General features: G+C 35.4%; 1 protein-coding gene across 12 annotated transcripts in view; it reads left to right on the plus strand.

The window, feature by feature from the left end:
- LRRC4C (leucine rich repeat containing 4C) overlaps nucleotides 1-21,161 on the plus strand; it is a 490,575-nt gene that overhangs the window by 245,792 nt on the left and 223,622 nt on the right. The window contains exon 1 of one of the 12 annotated variants that reach the window (XM_064424967.1): nucleotides 16,393-16,455. The exons of the other annotated variants lie outside the window; for them this stretch is intronic. The gene's annotated coding sequence lies outside the window, so the exon portion shown is untranslated. Of the gene's footprint in view, nucleotides 1-16,392; nucleotides 16,456-21,161 lie in introns of those variants that run through there. 12 annotated transcript variants of the gene reach the window in all.

The raw sequence follows: 21,161 nt of genomic DNA on the forward strand, positions 1-21,161 counted from the left end.
TGCAGTGGTCTTTTACATCCCTCACTTGTGCTTTCTGTAAACTGAAGAACAGCTATTTGTTTCATTTGCTGTCATAAAGTACAGATTCTAGATCACTGTCCACTGTCTAGAAGTGTGACTTCCCATTACAGAGATAATTTTGAGTTGAAACTTTTCCAGGGCAGAGTAGACTAAAAATACAATTGCCTTTGTCTCACAGACAATTTTAGTCTACGCTTTAAGGTTTCATAATTACTTTTTTCATTAAGCCTGCTTATTCTGACTTGAGGTCACTTTCTGACCTGCAGTATTCCATTTTCCACTGATCTTTACAGGTCAGTAAGTTCAGTTGCAATTATTTAACCATAGGAAATACGGTTTTTCATCTGTCGGTACATCTGGGTAAGATTATGTTTTATGCTCAGAAATGTGACAGAAGTCTCAACAGTTCTTCTACATGTGAGATTTTAAGCTTACTATCCATGAAGTATTTCAGTTAGTGGGAACTGTTTTGCTTGAAAGGGGCACCTTGGCTGCTGCTGTGAATGCTGGCTCTGTGCTAAGCCTTTCAGTGCAGTCTGTGAGGCAGATTGTTTTACAGCACTTCATTTGAAACACCTTCACTCACTGGCTTACGGATGTTTTTCCTTGAACGTGCTGAGAGTATCAACCTACCTGTGGCTTTTCATAACATGTCTTTTTTGGTAGTCTTAACCTCATCATTGTCTTTCCTGCAGCGTGTCAGTAAACGGGTATGAAGTTCAAACTATTTCTTTGAAACCCATTGACTCAGTCTCCTTAAACAACACAAGAATAAAACTGTGACCTGTCTAGAATTAAACTTATTAGCCTCCTGTACTAGAAACATTCGTTTTTGCTTTACTCTTTGTGCTTGTGGGCTCTCATATACATTATTCAGGTCCCCTGCATATCAACTATAAAAAACAGTAGAGATTCTCAAGATAAGGTTGCTCATTCATTTTGTCTGTGTTTGTGAATGGATTATTCTCCCAATGTGACATTTGAAGGATTTATCAAATGTAGGCTGAATTTGGTAAATGAAATAAATGTTGAGAATTTATTTCCTTTATAATTTTCCAAGTTGGAACCTGAGTTTTGCAACATTTTACATTTTTTTAATGTTCTTCACTGGTAGTTATTTCCTGGAACAGAAATACTACAAAATGAGGTAGCTGGGTTTGCCTCCATTTAGATGAAATTCATATTCTTTTAGAAGTTTGTTTTTTTGTTCTTTCATGTTAGTTGTTTTGCTAGTTCCAACAGATCCATACACATAGATTAATACCTAAAACCATCACTGAATCATGTGTATGATTTTTTTTTTTTTTACATGTGCATTGATGTAAGTAGAGGCATTATTTGTTTATAACTTGTGAAAGTCCTGATGGTTTTGATGCTAAGGACCCTGAGTACCCATATGCGTCTAAATAAACAAATATGTGTTGATTTTCAATGCTTCTACACAACAAACATTCCTATTGACTAGAGGAGAAGACCAAGATGCCAATTCTAGAACTTCTAGAATACCTGCTACTTTTGTTTGTTTACTGTTTTAAGTGTTTAACTGTGCATCCACAAAAAAAAAAGAGATTTATCATAGTATTAGGATTGACATCTTTTCCTTTTTCACTTCTCAAGTTCCCTCAAAATTTTTTTATTCATTTTTTTAAAATGGCAAGAGAACTAAAATAGCTTGCTGTTCTGTTAGAGAAACTTTAATTATAGTGCTTGCAGGTGAGAACAGAGGCATTAGGTCATGTCTTTATTAAAACATATCTAATTAAGTAATGTGGATAAAGCTTTCCCTTCTTACCATGTGTCTCACTTTTGATAAAATTCTGACAGCTGATTGGGCTGGAGTTAAAGAGTAAGTTTCGGGTCAACCAGTGCACTCCGGTGTTGCTTTCCCATTGAAGCCACACTCAGCCAAGGCAACAGGAGTCAGTTTTAATGAGGCTGGAACTGCCTCTGAAGGAGACAGATCATAAATTAGTCATACAAGAAGGAGACATAAAGGTACATACAGAGGATCTAAAGTGGTTTTGGCAAACAAAGGTGATTTCCTACTGATGGCACTCACAAGTCCTTCAAAATAAAAGAAACAGATGGCAAGGGCATTGTCACTAGGGTGGGATGACATCTCTTTAGAAGCTGATTATTGTCAAGGATATCCCTCTGATGAAGACTCAGAGATGGACTTATCAGAATTTTGGTTGACATCTCCTATTTATCCTCGTGCACAGCAGACTGCTTCAATTGATGTAAAGGTTTGTCTTATCCCATAACTGTGATATCCATTTTGTGTTTACAGCTACATGAGCAAATGATGATGTCAAAGTAGTGAATTTTGATAGAAAAGCTGAAGCCTGATTTATTGGTAATTAAAATTAAACCTCGAAAGAAAATCTTTTCATAAAGGCTGGCTTATCAGTGAAGGGGCTGACATTTCTGTGATTTCTTTCCTACTTCATATTCTGGAGTGTATCTCCCAATGTTAGTATATTTATCCTCATAATGAAATTATGATTTAATAAAATACTGTTGCATCTGTTTACTTAGAAATAACTGAGGAAAAACTTGAGTAGACAGGCCTTAACAGCTGTATATTTCTTTTATTTTATTATTTATGATTTTTTTTTATTGTATTATAACAACTAGTCTCTTGGACCTTTCGAAAACCCAGTTGTGTATTTAAAGTACATATATTAAGCAGCTGTATTATATTGATGTTGCTCCATATTGTTCAATCATCCAAACCCAGCAAAATTCTTGCAGAAGCAAATTACAGTTTTAGTATGGAGAGGATTTGAGGAAACTGAGGCCCCCTGTAATAAAGTCACTTGCTTAAGGTTGCATGAGTAGTCTGAAATAGAGCTGTGGAGGAGATTTAGGAGTGGACCACAAGAACAAGAGCATCTTTCTTCCTTGTAAGTAATGGATCTGAATAGAAATATATGTTTTGTTGGTGGTTTAAGAGAAGAAAATGGAATTGTCACAAATACTGACTTTTTTCATAAAGATTAGAAAATATAAATTTTGGTATTCTATTTCTGTATGAGCTGTCATTGTAAAAGCTATAACAGAGTTTTTTTAGCTAATTTGTTAGTTTGATGCATCATAAATCAAATAGCTCACTAGTTTTATTCACTATAGGCACAAGTACTTGTGTTATTCTCAACTTTTCGAGTACAGCCAATACTTGCAATTGTGCAAACCTTAACTACTGTGGCTGGTTCCAGCTAAGTCAATTAGTTTAATGAAGCTTACTTAGAGTAATAAGAATTAAGTCACTGCTGAAAAATAAGCTACAATAAACTATGTTCTTTGTGATAATTTATGCAAAAAACCACTTTTGATTCTAGGATACAGTGGCAAAATATTCCAGTAATTAAACATGCCAGAACATATATTAAACTGTTTCAAGAACTGCTTCCTGGCATAAGATAGCATTTTATTCTTTAGCTGTTATTTGAGTATGCAGAACATTACAGTCTCTGCTCAATTGAATTAGCACAATTGAACATTCTCATAATTTAAAGCCTTTAATACCCTGAATCAATCCTAAAAACCTCCATTCTCTTATTTTCTGAATCTCCAAGTGTTTGGATAGTAGAAGTTTTGTGATTGTTTTGGTTGTTGGGCTGTTTAGTTTTGTAGGGGGAATTCTTTGTAAGGATTCAGTGGTTTTTATTTTCTTTTACCTTTTTATGCATGCAACATTAAAATCTGGTTACCGAGAAAAGCATGAAAATTATGATTTTACAAAACAGATTCATTTTTGGAGTAGAGTTTTAAAGATAAACCCAGCATAACAAAATATGCTAAAACAATAAGACCTGTCAGCATTACTAATGATGTAAAGCTCTTTTCAAATCATCTGTCTTCTCCAAAACGATTGGTGAATTTGGTTATTATATCTAATTAATTTTCATTTTAATGAAAGACAAATGATATATTAACATTTGTGAGCCTTTCTTTGTCAGTGTTAATTTTAAGAAAGCAATCTCAAAGCAGTTTCATAATAATATTTGTGTAGAGTGAAAGCACAATCAGGGGTGGCATGAACCAGTTTCTTAAGGGCTCAGGGCTCCGAGGCTGCACACCTCCCTAAGACAGGGAATATTTCCCGTCCATACTGCTGTTCTGCTTTACTTAAAAGATATTGGAATGTCTTGACTTTTCTTCTGGCTACCAATATGTGTCCACAGAGACAAACCCCCTTCTTTTCTAAGAGAAATATATACCCATCAAGAAACCCCAGGATACATGATTGTATTTATTTATCCAGATTGTGACATCTTTTTCTGTTGATTGTTTTCCAGTGTTGGGATCAGTGAGCTATGAATCTGTATATTCCTGAGTTTTCCTGTGACTAGCAAAGAGTTTAGAGGATGATCATTTCCTCTCTACTCTGAACAGTTTTCTTTATAACTGAACAGTGACTTTTAATTGTTTGGCAGGAAACCAGCATGTTTACTGAAAGAAAGTAAACTTCCCCAGACTTTCAGGGCTTTTCCCCTCTGATTTTCTTCAATATCTGATTATTTTATAGTTTTGTAAATGTACTAATTTAACATCAAAATCCAAATAACAGGGGAAGAGCCTACAAACAGGAGTTCCTGCTAGTTCTTACCACTTCTGTTATGGTCAGCCACATATTATGAATATTCCTCAACTACTTCTTCAGAGCCTTATTCACAAAAAACCCAACTGGTTAACTCAATTGAGTCTTCTATATACTTTTGAAGTTTCCTATTTATTTAATATTTATTTTTACTTGATTATCATATGTATAAATCTATAATTATTCCAAGCAGAAAAATAAACATTTTTATTTGACATATTGAACATCTACTAATAAAGAGTATTTATGTGCTCTAATGAAAAGAATTAAAATACATACATTGTCCTGGTTTGACAGCAAGTTTATAAGCTATAATGATGCCCATCTTTCATTTTCTGGTGATGGAATTCAATGGTTTAGAGGTTCTGAGTATCTAAAAATAATTAAGAAAAAAATCACATTGGAAAGAATGATATTCAAATATCCAATACCTATATGACATCAGAAAAATACAGATGTTCAGACAGTATGCCAGATTCTGAGTGGATGTAGTAGTTTTTTGTAAGCCAGACTAGGAAATGTTCTGAAGATAGTTAATCTGCTCTCTGAAGCAGTTACTGAAATGGAGCTGCACTGAGTTATGCTCCCCAGGACTTTCCCATACAAAATTTATTCTACTCAAGTAAAGCTGCCTTTACAACCCTCACCATTTGAAGTTGCAGATAATGCAGTACTTTAAGTGTAAACGAGTTTCTGTGCATTCTACAAGGTTCTTATTCTTAGCATCACTGAAATGTGAAGATAGGCTTGCAACTTTTGTATCATATTTCTCAAGTAACTTATTAAAACTGACTTTTATGTTTAAGAGATGATTGTTAAAGTGAACAACTCCATTGAGATGAATGGAGAAACATCTTTTCCCTGAAGCATCTTTGCCATCTTTTCAGGCCATTACTCGTAGCATGACCTTATATCAGATTTACATATGAAAAGTTGTTTTTAAAATTATGAGGTGCAGCCATATTTTCTTGACTTATGCTTAACTTACAGATTCAGTACTTCAAAAACTCATAAAATTTGGTTGAAATCAACCAACAATGTCTTTCTACTTTTTTACTCCTTGTTGTCATGGAATTACTTTCAAAAAGTAGCAAGTGCAACAAATATTTAACTTGATAGTCTGTCAGTTTATTAGTCAAAATTAGAAATGGATTTGCTTTTCTCCCAAATACTTACAGCACTTGTAAGCTTGTGAGATCCTAAAGGGAAAGTCTTTACAGAATATAAACCTGCTTTGTTTGCTATCAAGCAGAAAAGTACTTGTTTGTTAATTTTGACCAGTTACTATCAAATTTGATGATATTTTATCAAATAGCTATCTTCTGCTCTTGAAAAATAAACTACTGGTTTATTTACTTCAATTGAAATGACCCTCATCCCCAAAATCTCTTTTATGCAATAACATTTTATGGTGTGGCATTCAACTGTTGGCACATCGACTGCACCCAGTTGAGGATTGTTTCACATTTGCTCACATTTTGATTCAGTAACATGTTGAGCTATGCAGATAATTTATTCATATAATTTAATTCTTTGTTTTGTAGCCAAACTGAAATTAAGCATAAAATAAATGGGTTTGGGTCTTTCTAACAAAATTTTTCATTTGTCATCAGGTTTAATGGATGCATGAGAAATGCTTAATTTCAGAGGGGTTTGTGGTTGGCTTTTTTTTGTGTTTTTTTTTTTTTTTTAATGTGTTTTTTGTTTTGGTTTGGTTTTTTTTGTTCAAAAGCAGGGGAGCTTTTGCATGAAAATTTGAAACAAATTGCATGAAAATTTGAAACAAAGCAAGAAGCTATGATTGTGTTGATGACACATCTTTATCCTCCTAGACAATGGTATTTGAGAGCTCAGTTGATAGGTAAAATGATATGATTTAGCCTTTTATCTCTTAGAGTGTTTTTATATGGACGTTCCTCTTCTGCAAGCAGCACCCGTACATGACATGGAACCTATCCAAGTTGATGGATAGTTAAATTACTCTAGAAGTTATCACTGTAAATATATTTTATATGATATTAATAGTTTTGAATAACAAACACTAACTGTTACTAAATATACTTAAAAATACTTTCAATTCCAAGATAAAAAATTAATTTTGTTGTAATATGTTGTATCTGACTAACTATTTTTGCATTATTTGTAACAATAATTTAAACACTAAATACTTCTAAGCAAGATTATGCTTTAAATTAAACTTTTGGCTATCACTAATCAAAGATTTATATTAATTATATATTATGTTTATCTTTACCTAGAGCCAAATCCTACACATATATGTTCATGTTTCCATTGTATTTATTTAAAAAGAACTACTGCAGAGGATGAAGTGAAATCATGACTCTTGGTTAAATATTAAGGTCTCAGGATTTTGCTTATATCTTAATTGTACTCTGTGTAATGAGAGAAACACATACATATTATGTTTACATTTTATATTAGAAAAATAAAGGACACTTCTAAAGAGCTTACTGAAACAAATTAATTTTCAGGATATATGCATTAAAAAGTAGACAAAGACAAATATATTGGTTTAGTTAAGAGCATTTTTCTGATAATAATAGAAAATACCCTTTTAAGGACAATCTGGACCAAGATAAGAACAGGAATTACACATGCAGCAGAGCTTTCTGATCCTAAAATACATTCCAGCCTCTTTTATGCACAAACCACATAAGAGCAGGTGGTAATAGCTGCTAAGAGTCCATCCCATTAGCATTGCTGCTTTCTAAAATAATTCTCTCTTAGATCTTTACCTAAGGAATAAGATTATATAGAGCTGAGGTAATTGAGAGGACCTGTGAGAAAGCAAGATGGATATAAGAAACCAGTGCCCTTCTTTTACCTAACATGCACTGTTCTTCCCAGAATGCTAAGTTCTGACCGAGCCATATCTTGGTAAAGCAGTGAGCTTTAGGAGCTGTGACTTTGAGCCACTGCTTTCTTTCTCTGTGTTTGTCAGCACAAGAGTTAGTGTCATGAACAGACATTTATCTTCCAGTGCTGGAAGGCAGAGAGGGAAGGCAAAGAAAGTGTAAACTTCTTGGTTTATTGCTGATGCAGAAATTCTGCATTTAATAAGAAACAAGAAAACATAAACAATTGCCAAAATAGTTATTTTGGATGTCTGTGTTAGTTCTGTTATTCCTCTGTGCAGCAAAAAATCACATTGTAGTGCATATTTCTTGAAAGATGAAAAGAATATACATCAGTTTGTGTCATTTCTTGTTTTAGAAACTTTTCCTCCACCAGCAAAGTTTTATAGAATATTTATAATGAGCTGTGAATTCCCGTGAATTCAGTAAAGATTACATGGGTGAATTTTAGTGTAAGTTGAAATGGCAAATAATTGCATCTGTAGAAATCAGATTCGTGATGGTCAAATACACCCCACAAAGGCACACTTATGTACATTGAACAGATTATCTGCGAAAAGGGAATGTAGTGCAGAGGACTACAGCTATAATATAAAATCTCTTTATGCACCGGTGGGATTTAGAAATTTGTAAAATCTTTGCAGAGAGCAGACTTGCCAACTGTTGACATGCTTTCTAAAAAATCTTTTTGGTACGTGTAAGCAGTTGGTATCAACTACTTTGTAGGATCAAGTCTAAATGAAATTATATGTGCAGTAATCCTGGTCATTAACAGTAAGAAAGTCAAATACCAGTCAAAAATATTTAGTCTAAGTTTAATTTCATTTTAGGTCATCTGCTAGGAAAATTTGGTTATCTGTGTATTAGAAAAGCCTAGGGCACAAAAAGGGATTCCTTAGTGGGCAGAAACTATAATGTTCCATAAAATTAAGCTCCTCTAAGGAGTATGAATTTTAGTTTCTGGTCTATGTCTTTGAAGGTGGTTCATAGGTTTCCTCTGACTGTAGAATCAAAAGTTCTGGTACATGAGTCTCTCATACTGTGGGGGAAGGGTCCATGTCTCCAATCCATGCTGAACTTTTCTGTGTAAGCCAAGGTTAGCCAGATCTGAGGCTTTTGAAAGAATATTCCTAATTTACTAGAGTATGCTGGAATTTCCTGAGTACTCTTTGCTAACTGGCAGAGGATGTATTTCTGGAAAATCTGGTTTTGGTGTTAAGGGCAGAAAGTGTGAGGAGATTCAGAAGAAAATTTGGGCACTGGAAAGTATTAGAGAGAATCATCAGGAATATATTTACTAAGCAGTGAATGTATATGAGTTGCTGAACTGTATCACTTTACATAGGCAGGTAATATCTTAAAACTAGGTCTTATGCCCTGGAATGTGCATTAAAATATCATTGGCATACAAAGGAAAAGATACTGAACATCCTTAGTATACAGAGGCATAAATTACTCAGTTAACTAATACTTTTTTTTGGTTGGTTGTTTTTTTTTAAACTCTGTTGTATTAGAACTGAAGTATCAAGGTCTGAGATTTTTGCCAGCTTTGTCATTTGATTCATCTTCAGTTTTCTAATTAAGTGAGATCCCAGGCATTTCCTGTATCTGGGGTTTTGAAGTAATACTTGAGAGAGGAAAAAAAAAGTTAATTTGGGAAAATTTGAGGCATCTTGCTTTCTTTGTTGTACCTTTGTAATTTTTCACCGAAGTGAATTCAATTTTCAGCTTTGAAAAAAACACAAATGCTTTGAGACAGGACCTTTTATTTCATTCTTTGTATGCTTTCTGGTAAATCAGAGGGTAATATGCATATTTTTGTAAAATAATTCTTTGTATAATTCATTTCACCTAATTCACTCAGTTATTTATAAAACGTGCATTCCTAATGATTGTTTTTAATCTAGTATTCCTTTTGTTTGGGGTTTAGATATGTTAAAAGAAAGTGCTGAAAATGAAAGACAGGAAAAATAATTTATCAAATGAATCATATTAGAAAACTCTGTGCAAAAAATTCAGCAGTCCTCATTTAACTCCTAATTGGAATATTTTTATGAAAGATTGTCTACCTTAATTATTCTAGTTTACCAGAGAACAAATAAAAAGAAAATTTATGTAGCTGATTGTATTTGATCCGCTGCCATTAAAATCTCTATGTTCAAATGTAGCTCCTCATCCAAAATACAGATTACAATGAAGTCAGAGAGAGCGTGAAGAAAGAAACGTAATGAGAGGATAGTTCGGTATGGCCTAAATATCTAAAATTGGTTAAAAATTTTTCCATTCTCATGCCAGAGAAATTGGAAAAATGCAGTCATCCTGAGTCCTAAATATCGTTGAAAATTGATTATAACTAGAAAATAAAACTATACTGTTGCATAAAAGTTATATTATGATGGAAAAATGTTACTTTTTTGACAAAACCAGGTACTTCTATTATATTTTCTTAAGTTTATGGTTTTTGTTTGTTTTTTTTTTAAAGAATCACAGTCTTTAGAAAAATAACTATTACCTTTTTTGAGGAGAAGATTTAATGGTCTGTTTCTTTGGGAGAATTAATTTTATAAAATCACTTTTTGAGATCTGCTTAAGTGTCTCTTTTTTGTGGATTATAAAATGAACCCAAATATTCATGTTTCAGTTAAGTTTCTAAATAAGATAAAAGATAAGAACACAGTAAAATATTTAGACTCTGAAGGTGTTTGTCAGTGAGTTTCATAGAATCCTTGAATGGTTTAGATTTGAAAGAACCTTTAGAGGTCATCTGGTTCAACCTTGATGTAATGAGTAGGAATATCTTTAGCTAGATCATGTTCCTCAGAACCCCGTCCAACATGACCTTGAACAGTTCCAGGATGGGAATGTTTATAGTTGTTCAGGGTCAGGAATCCAAAAATTCTGTCTAAAGTAGAACTTTTGTTTGTGGTCAGCATCAGGTAATTTTTTATGTGTCGGGTTGCATCTATCTTATCAATGTAAAAGCTGTATATTACATTATATAACATGGACTTGAGAATTTGTAGATCAACGAAGTTATCTGCAGATGAAGTATTTTGCATTTTTTGACAGGAATTTCTGTATTCAAGTACTTTCAGCTACAGAAACCCAATACAAGAGAACTTTGGAAGCAAATCCAAACTGTTCTGCTTAACTGTTTGGATTTTTGGCCATGACAAAAGATAGTGCTGCAGGCATATTGTGATGACACAGAAAGAGTTTCAAAATTGGAAAATGCTTGTGGATTTGACTTGCTTTGAGCTTTAAAGGAAAAAGATTCATGCATCACTGTGTCATAAAATACATTTACAGGAAACAGAATTTACTATTATGGAGGTTGGGAGGAGCCTCAGCTGTAGCTACTATGAGATCGTGGACTTCCCTACAGGTCAAGGAGGAAGCAGGGAAACAAGTAAGATTGTAGCCATGGACTTCAGGTGAGCTAACTTAAGCTTCTTCAGGGATCTTCTTGGAAGAGTTACATGGGAAGAGGTTGCGCAGGGAAGAAGAGTCCAAGAGACCTGGTTGATATTTGAGAGTCTCTTCCTCCAGGCTTAAGAGCAATGCATCCCAATAAGCAAGAGATTGGGCAAAAGGGGGAAATGACCTCCATGGGTGAGTAAAGAATTTCCGTCATTCCCCAAGTAGGAGGAGGAAACACACAGGAGTTGGAAACATGGTGGGGCCATTAGAATGAATATAGAAAGGTTTTCAGAGAAAATAGAAATGGGATAAACCCAAGACTCATCTGGTATTAAATCAGGCCAAGGGTGTCAAGGACAGCAAGAAGGGCTGCTTTAAAAACACCAATAACAAAAGGAAAACTAAGGATAATGTTGACCCTTTGCTAAATGGGTGGTGGACCCTGGTGACAAAGGACTCAGAGGAGAAACAATTACTGAAAGCCTTGCTTACATTGGTCTTCATCAACAAGATCAGCCCCTGGGAATCTCTGACCTAGAAGGGTAAAGGAATGTTAGACGACTTTTCCTTGGTCAAAGAGGTTTGGGATAGAGGACACCTAGGAAAATTTGTCATCCACGAGTCCATGGACCCCAAGGTAACGTATCCATTAGTGCTGAGAGAACTGGTGGACACTGTAATGAGGACACTTATTGTCATCTTTGAAAGGTCATGGTGATCAAGAGACATGTTTGAGGACTGCAAGAAAGAAAAAGTTGCCCCGGTCTTCAAAAATGGCAAGAAGGAGGACCTAGGGAACCATTGGCCAGTCAGTCTCAGCTCAATCCCTGGATCAAGTAATGACCCGCTCATTCTGGAGGCTATCTCTAAACACAAGGATTACAAGAAGATGATCGGGAGTAGTCAGCATGGATTCATTAAAGGTGAATCATGCTTGACCAATCTGAATTCCTTCTACAATGAAACAACTACCTGGATTAATGAGGGGAGAGCAGTGAATATTGTCAGTCTCAGCTTCAGCCAATCTGTTGACAGTGTCTTTCCCAACATTCTTGTAGGCAAACTCAGGAAGTATGAACTGGATGAGTGGACAATGAGGTGGATTGAGAACTGGCTGAGTGGCATATCCCAGAAGGATATAATCAACAGCAGAGGGTGTGGTGGGACCCGTGTCATTGCAACACACCAGGGTCCCATACTGGGCCCACTGTTTAAATAATTAATCACTGACTTGGAGGAAGGACCAGAGTTCCCTGGAGACACAAAGCCAGGAGGAGTGGCCCATACCCCAGAGTGCCGTGCAAACCTTCAGAAATGCTTTGACGGGCTGAAGAGATGGACAGGAAGAGTCATCTGAAATTCAACAAAGGCAGGTGCAGTTCTGCTCCTGGGGAGAAAACCCCCCTGCACCAGGCTGGGGGCTGAGCTCTTGGGAAGCAGCTCTGTGGAGAAGAACCTGGGGCTCCTGCTGGAAAACAAGCTGTCCATGACCAGCAGTGGCTAAGAAGGCCAATGGGATCCTGGGGTGCATTAGAACAACATTGCCAGAAGGTCGAGGGAAATGATCCTGCTCTTCTAATCAGCCCTGGTGAGGCAATCTGGAGTTCTGTGTCCAGTTCTGGGCTCCTCAGGACTAGAGAGACATGGAGATCCTAGACCAAGTTCAGTGAAGGGCAACAAAAGTGATTTAGGAGGGGGAGCATTTCACTCAGAAAGAAAGGTTGAGGAAGTCGGACCTGTTCAGCCTCAAGACAAGACTGAGAGGGGACCTCATCAGTGTCTATCAACATCTGAAAGGAGGGTGTCATAGGATGGAACCAGGCTATTCTCGGTGATGCCAAGCAATAGGACAAGAGACAGTGGGCAGAAAGTGATGCACAGGAAGTTCCGAGTAAATTTGAGGAAGAATTCTTTACTGTGCAGGTGACCGAGCACTGGAACAGATTGCCCAGAGAGGGTGTGAAATCCACCTCACTGAAGATATTGTAGAACACAATCCTATGCCATGCACTCTAGAATGATCCTGACTGAGCAGGGAGGTTGGACCAGATGACCTACTGTGGTCACTCCTGCACATTTTGTGATTCTGTGATTCTATTAATATCATTCTAGTATTATTAATGCTAGTGAATGGTCATCACCCATTTAAAGTGTCCATATAGTTATTTCAAGCTATGCTAAGTTTATTTCTCAGATTAAGGTTTAGCAGCATTGGCTTCAGTCTTGCAGGGAGCTGTGATCCTGATCCAATTAAGTCTGTAAGGATGTATTTAATTTAATACAAATGTATTTAAGTGAATATGAATAACCTCCTTATATTAGTTTTTAATTGAAATTTAAATTGAAATATGTGAGGCCTTCACTGGATTGAGATAAAAATATGAATTGTTTTGCTTGGCTGAGTGTACCAGGGCAAAGGTAATCAAATATCAAGTTATTGCTGTCTGGTAGGGTTCTGTGTAAATATAATTCAGTATGATATCTGTCTGAGATTATTGTCATAGTTTTTATATTTGGGACTTGCAGTTCTGGAATTCCTCTGCCACTTTAAGTTGTATTGTTTTGAGTAGTTTCCCCTTATGAATGGGGAAAGTAGCTGATTTCCTTGCAATTTACTTAATTAGATGGGAGGTTGTATGGCTTTTTAATCAGGTATGAATAAAAGTGTCCGTGCCCCCTGCCCACACACATACTTTAGTAGAAGAAGTAATTGTTCAGGGCCACTCTGGCTTAACCAGAGGATGTGACAAAACACTACTGTGGTAAGGTGAGATGTGGCTAAAAGAAAATCTGCCAAAAATATAATTAAGGTAAATGGAAAGCTATATTAATGAAATTCATTAAGAAGCTGGTGCAGGAAGAAAACTGGTTTGAGAATAATTATTTGAAAGCAAAATCATCAAGGCTTATTCCATGAAGTAAGAAACAGTTGTGCATTCAATGACAGTTTGAAATTAAAAGAAAGTAAAAGATTGCAAATCAATAACAATAAAAAGTGCACTAAGCTAATGGATCCCTTGTTTCAAATTGCAAGTGACAGTTTTGAATTCTAGAGTAAATCTTTAGTGATGGCCCTTTTCATTACCATGCAGCAGCCCTTAACATTTTAGCTTCCATAGCTGTACTCACTCGGCTATGTGCTGCTTTGATCTATGACTCTATTTGCCATGCCTTTCAGGGATAGGGAAGTGGGAACTCATTACTGAAAAACACCCGAGTGATTTGGAAGATAGATTTTCATGTCACCAGCTGATCCCTGAGGCTCAACATCCATCCTTTGAACAGAAAGTTAAGTAAAACATGAGAAGATGTTTTCCATGTTGCTCTTTTGAAAGGGACCTTGCTGACTAACTGATTTAATGGGCATATCTGTTTACAGGCACTTCTGTGTTTTCCAGTACAGTAAATGCTTTTCCTTGTAGAGAAGAAATAGCTTGGTGGGTTTTTTTTGGTTCTGTCTCTTGAGTTTAAATGTGTGTTATTCCCATTATACCCTGCACTGCTGATGCTTGACATGTGGTAGTTGAAATAATTAAAATTGATTGGAATAATAAGGATGCAATAGCTCAATATTATATCGCAGGAAAAGATTCCGTAGGTGCTTTAGGCTCCCCCGTTTCCCTAATTTCTTTACACTTTAATGATAATTTTCTTTAAGATATTTGTGATGCTTTTTCCTCTTTAGTACTTCTAAAAATTTTATTTAGAAAAGAAAAATCTGATGTACCCTATGTTTACTGGTATATTAAAGCATGTGCTTCAAGACAGAATCTGGGTTGTATGAATAATTAGTTTTGTTTCTCAGGATAAATAAAGGATGACTCAACCAAAAATTACACAAGGCTTATGCTTTAACTTTATTCAAAATATTCTTATTTTTAAAATATTTTTTACAATAATGTCTATCATTTTTGTAGTGAACACAGGAAGAAACTATGATAGTGAGAAGACAAAACCAAGTTTGTGTTAGTAAAACATTGGAAGCCTTTGAAATAAATATTCCTATGAACACTTTTTCAAAGTGGCTAAAAAATAATAGTAACTTGTTCCATTTTACAAACAGAATAAATCTTCCACTTAATGTGTGGTAGACAGCTACTCTGCTGTCATGTAAATACTGGAGGATGTTAGATTGGATAATCTAATTATTGGTGGAAATAGTGAGGCTCACTTTGTTATTGTATAAATAGTTTACATTCAGATAATTGGAATTGTTTGGGCATTAAATTATTTCTAAAATATATTATATTACTAATTCCTTTATCCTTGGGTTTGGGGTCTAGTCCTCTGCCTCTGTAGTTTTCAGTTTATGCACCCATTTCCCCAGGAAAAAAAAAAAAGTTAAAATGAGCCGAGGCTGAGAGTGTTGGGACTGTTAAGTCTGGAGAACACAGACTTCAGGAGGAAAATGTATTAATGTCTATTAATATCTTAAAGGAGACTGTAAAGAAGAGAGAGACATGCTCTTTTCAGCATTGCCCAGTAAGAGGACCAGAGGCAAGAGGCACAAACCGGAACACAGGAAGTTCCCTGAGAACATCAGAACAGCACTGGGATAGGTTGCAGTGCTGGAATAGGTTGAAGCACTGGAAAAGGACATCATGCAGTCTCCCACTTAGGAGATTTTCAGGAGCCATCTGGAGACTGTCCATCTTATGTGTTAAGATGTTAGTATAGCTTTGCATTGTTTGGTGATGCAGTTGAGCTTCCACCAATGAAAGCAACAGTATTGCAATTGATATCAATGACAGATGTAGGCGCTTAGGAGTTTTATTTCTTTATTTCTGTTATGCATGCAGGATTAAAGAAGAATTAGAACTGGGAACTTCAGTTTGAAAGCTGCATTTCTCGTTTAGCTGATGGCTTTCCCTGTGACCTGGGGCAAGCTGTTTTAATTATTTGTGCCATCATTTTCCAATTTGTAGAACCCAGACAATAAAATGTATCCATCTTGCAGGGATGTTGTTTCAATTAGTGCTTGTGAAGTGCTCTGAGCTCCAGAGATAAAAGATGGCATAGCAATAGGAATTATTGTTATTTTTATATCATTATAATACGTGTTAGCTCTGGAAATTAATCTTTATCTATCAAGAGACTTATAACTCACTCCTGGCTACCTCTCTTTTGCATTATAATTTCCTCTACATACCGAATATATGCCACATTGGTATATAACTGTACTGAGTTTTATGTCTCTATGCACTGTGTTTCATGAGATAATAGATATTTTAAAGCTCATGGAAATAATTCTTGCTTTATTGACTGTAGTGATTTTACCTGGGTGATTGTGGATGGATGGAATGTAGGAGAATAGAGGTAGTGATGAAGGTAATTTCACCCTTAAGGAGATACAGCTGCACTAATTATCATGAATTAGGAACAGGCCTGCTTTTAATAGGCCACAGCTAGATCCAATTAGGATGGGTATTGTAAAAGAGTAGGTTGGCTGGCCAAGAAGTTAGAGTTTGTTGGCTGTGCTGTGAGGAGGAAGGAGTCAGTACTGTAAGGAGCTGCCCATAAGAAATCACAGAGAAGGTATGGAACTGTTGAGATAAGACAACAACAGGTGATGTTATATTTTCAGCTGTTTTTGAAATGTATTGTAATTAATAATGCTTTTTTAAGTGGGACTAAAATAACACGTTGTGTCACATGGCATTATAGCACTTTGCTGAAGCATACCTGTATGAAAATCATTATGTGCACTTACTTCAGTAACTGCATTATTGCATATCAAACCTTAGAACAGGTACAATGTGTCACCTTGAAGAATGAAACTTATTTACTGCACACAGTGTCTTATATATTACTTTTATTGTATCTGAATTAAAGCAGGGTTTGTTGAATGACATTTGCTTGCAGGCCTGAATCCCTAAAGTATTAATTAAACATATTGCATAATGCCAAAACAGTTTTGAAGAGAAAAAGCTATGCAAAGTAGTATTAACAACAGGTGATGTGGTGTCAACTAGTTGATGTTCTTGCCTTGTGTATCAGAGATTGTTTTTAGTGGCAGGTAACTTGGTGAATGATGGTGAAGGGCCTGGAGAGGAAAACATATAAGGAGGTTGAGATCACCTGGTCTGTTCACCCAGGAGAAAAGGAGACTGAGGGGAGACCACATTGTGGCCTGAGCCTTCCTCACAAGGCAAATCAGAGGGGCAGACACTAATCTGTTCTCTGATCACAATAAACTGTGTCAGGGGAGGTTTAGGTTGGATATTAGGAAAAGGTTTTTCACCTAGAGAGTGTTTGTGCACTGAACAGGCTCCCTGGGAAGTGGCCACAGCACCAAACCTGACAGAGTTCCAGAAGTGCTTAGACAATGCTCTCAGGCATATGGTGTGACTCTTGGGGTGTCCTGTACAGGACCAGGGGTTGGACCTGATGATCCTTGTGGATCCCTTTTCACTCAGGTTATTCTATGGATCTCTCCATTATGGGAAAATAAATTAATATTATTTAAATAATTAATATTAGTTGATAATATTTATAGAAGATTGTAATTGTTTGTTTAAAAGTGTTTCATGCAAATTATATTATTTTTGTACATTGTTATTTAGATAGCATAAATAATAAGCAGATATGTAAAGTATATGTTTGTTTGTGAAATCTAATACATTTTTTAACTGTTTCGCTGTATGTAGTTATCATATGGTGTACAATTGTCAGCCAAAGTAATTACTAGATCATAAATGCAAGTGGGTGATAGCCAAGTGATTGCTGTGGAACCTAACAGGGACTTCATTTAAGGTGTTGCTGCTTTCAACTGCATTTTTGACCAGTCTCTGTCTTCTCACTTCTTGGGCCATAGGACCAATTTTTCAGTGAATCTCAGAAACAGCTTAATATAGTTTGTATGGTTTTGAGTTAAAACATTTGATATCTTTCCATGCAGCAGTTTGCATTGGCAGCAGAGGAGCATTACCTACATGTTACTCCTGTTAGGTGGAAAGCTGTAGCAAGGAGGTTGTTAGGGTGGAAAACAAAGTTATGCGGTCTTAGAGGCTTCTTGCAATTGTTTGACCAAAGCCACATTTCAACCTCTCTTGATTTAAATTAAAAAGTAGGTTCATGCTTAAGTTCTGTGACATGTTTATGTATCTGTGTCTGTGAGTACAAGTATCTATAAAACTATTAGCACTTTGAAGATTGTATACTGAGGTGAATATTTGCAGACTGAAGTGACTTTTTCTGATCTAGATTAATTATTAAGGTATTTCATTTCTAAGGGTTTTTTCTTCGAAATCCATGTAATTTTACAAGTGTGTTATACTGGTAATAGCCAGTAATAGGCAATTAATTAAGCATCACTTCTGCCATAAACAAATATTATACCATATGTTTTTCATTAGTACTTCAGTTTCTTCTTTTGCATTAGTTTTACACATTGACATAAAAGAAGCACTAAATAAAAGGAGTCTCTAATGGCATTATTGTTGCCACTTTATTTTGAATGGATGTTTTGCAACCATTTTAACCTCAAGCAAAGAAGCTGTTGCCCCACTCAGCCTAACTTAATTGATGTCACAGCTGAGCAGAAATTATTCATCTACAGCAACTCTAATGTTTTCATGAAGTTAGGTACATAATGAGATAAAGAGTACATTCAAGTCATGCAGAGTATTTTATCTGGAAGTTAAAAAACTAGCATGTTCTGAAGTAGAAGAAAACTTGATTAAGGTTTTCAGAATATTTGAACTTGAAAGAAATATTGTTCTCAGTAGAAGATTTGCCTTGGATTGAAATAGAGTTGGAGTTCAGTCTCTTAAATCTAAATACTTTGCACTTTATCCAAACTGGGAAACTCAAGTAAGCTGTGAAAAAAAAATTTATTTCAGACATTGAATTTGTGGTTTGGCATTTTCTTCAAGCATTACACTCTTTAGCAACCATATTTATCCATTGGCTTTTCTGGTAATGTTTTAAAATCCCTCACCAGTCATCAATTTGTGTCTTATTAAAATAATTGACCTTCATAAAAATGTGTTAGTTGTTCCTTTCCTTCTTTCCCTCTTTCTTTTTTTTTTTCCTTCTTATTGCCAATCATACATCAAACTGGTGACTATCGTGTCAAATACAATGTATGAATAGTTTGGCACAGTTTATGCCCTGCAGTCTTTTATCAGTGTTTGCTTCCAAGTGAGTATTTTTAATTGGGACACCAATAGAAATATTATCCATTACTGAGTTGTATGTATCATGTATGTGGCTTGCTTTTTTTCCTTTTACCTACCTATGTTAAAAAAAATAAAGAAAAGAAAAGTTGATTTTTTTATCAATGTATTTGATTGATTTTAAAGCAAATTATATGACAGAAAACTTGTCAGGATTAGCATGTTTCTGAAAATACTTTGCAGCGAGTTGCATTTGCTAAAACAGTAGTAATGCAAGTCACAAAGTCCCTTTCAATAATATTACACATTGTCCATTAAGAAAAAAATCACTTTGCTGCTGCTAAACATTTTTTTTTTTTTTGGTGCACAATGTTTTATTATGTCTTCCCAGGGATGTATTTTGTTGAGATGTTATTAAGCAGGAATAGCAGTGCAGTTCTCATAAGAAACCATAACCTTTGTGCAGAGTGGGACTGGCAGCTTCCCAAAGCTGAAAGATATTGAACTTATGCTCGAGTGGGACTGTATTTGAGGTCTACTTAAAAAGGCTGGAAAAGTCACTCTATTCAAACTGAAAAAGAGATTTGAGAAATATGAAGGGCAGAAAGAAAGGAGAACATAAATGTAAGAGAGGATGCAACGTATGCAAACCTAATTCATAGAAAGGGCAGGGGAGGGTCCAGATGAAAAATGAAGCTTCTACAGTCTTTATGTCTAGTGATGTTAGTGAATTACTCTCTGATGGCACAAACAGATGAGTCAGAAACAGGATGATGAAACACATTTCAAAAAAATGAGTAAAATTTTTAGTATAGCTAACTGCTGGTTTGTCCTGCTGTTGGCACAGTAATTTATACAGAGAGCTGCTGATTATTAAAATGGTAATCAAAATTATGAATCATATATGCTTAATGAGACATTTGATGTGAGATGCAAGGTTGCATTGAAATGAAACTCCACATTGCAGAGTGAAGGGAGTAGCCCACCATCACAACATTTCTGAAAGTATGAGTTAATGAAAGAAATGGCACAATTCTGACTATATGTGGTAGGGATTCGCTTATTGCAACTGAATTCACTGATACCTTGGAAGAAAGACAAGAAAAGCTGTATAGGCTCTTGTCATTTTAAAGTGTTTATGTAGCCTGCAGAAAGTACTGCAACTCTCAAGTTAAAAGAATTAAAATTAATCTAATTAAATTATGTTGTTGAGAAAGCATCATGTTGCTTTTGCTCACAAAAACATGGTAAAGTTGTTATTCAAAAGATGCATTTGCTCTGTTCATGAATAATTTTCTAGTCTTTTTTTAGCAGAAGATTTTATCCTGAAATGGTGCCAATCTGCCAAAAAGTCCACATTATTTTATTTAATTCTTATAATCTAAATTCATGTCAAGAGTAAGATTTTTTTTGTGAAATGTCATTTCTATACAGTATTTACTTCTAAATCACTTGAGGACAAAATCCCTGTGGAGCATAGAATTTTTCTTATGGAACATTTTTGTCCAGTATTACATGAGAGGGGCAAGTTAGAGGCTACCTCTTCCTTTGACTGATGCATTTTTTTTCTCCATTAAAGAGATGCTGTCTATTAGAGTACAGTCTGGGCTATGCATTATATATAAATATAATAACATAATTATTGTTAGAGCAGAATTAGAGGGGGAAATTGATCCTGGCAGAAAGGAAGTAGATTTGTGGCATCCAAATTATTAATAACAAATTATTTCTGTAGGCTGAGAAAATGAAACACTGATTTCATTTAAAATTTCTGTAGGGAGTTTTCAGATAATCCTGAAGTGTGTTGGTCTGTGAAGGTACTAAGTCGTTTTTTACTTGGGATTTCTGTGACATTACATCATATAATCAGGGATGCCACAAATTTTTCTTTCATATTTGATAAAATCTGAAGACTCCAGCTCAAAAAACATGCATTCCTTAAATAGCAGATTCATTTAGAAGTGAGTAGTTGTGGTCAATGGTCATTAACATGAGGCAATGGCAATTCATTTGTCCTAGTTGGTTTCTTCTTAGTTGGGTTTTCCTTGTTGTTGTTTGGGGTTTTTGCTTGTTTGGGTTGTAGTTTAGCTCCAGCTGGTAATTAAACCCTATACAAGGGGATGT

This window comes from Passer domesticus, chromosome 6 (assembly GCF_036417665.1).
Source record: "Passer domesticus isolate bPasDom1 chromosome 6, bPasDom1.hap1, whole genome shotgun sequence".
NCBI classification, from domain to species: Eukaryota; Metazoa; Chordata; class Aves; order Passeriformes; family Passeridae; genus Passer; species Passer domesticus.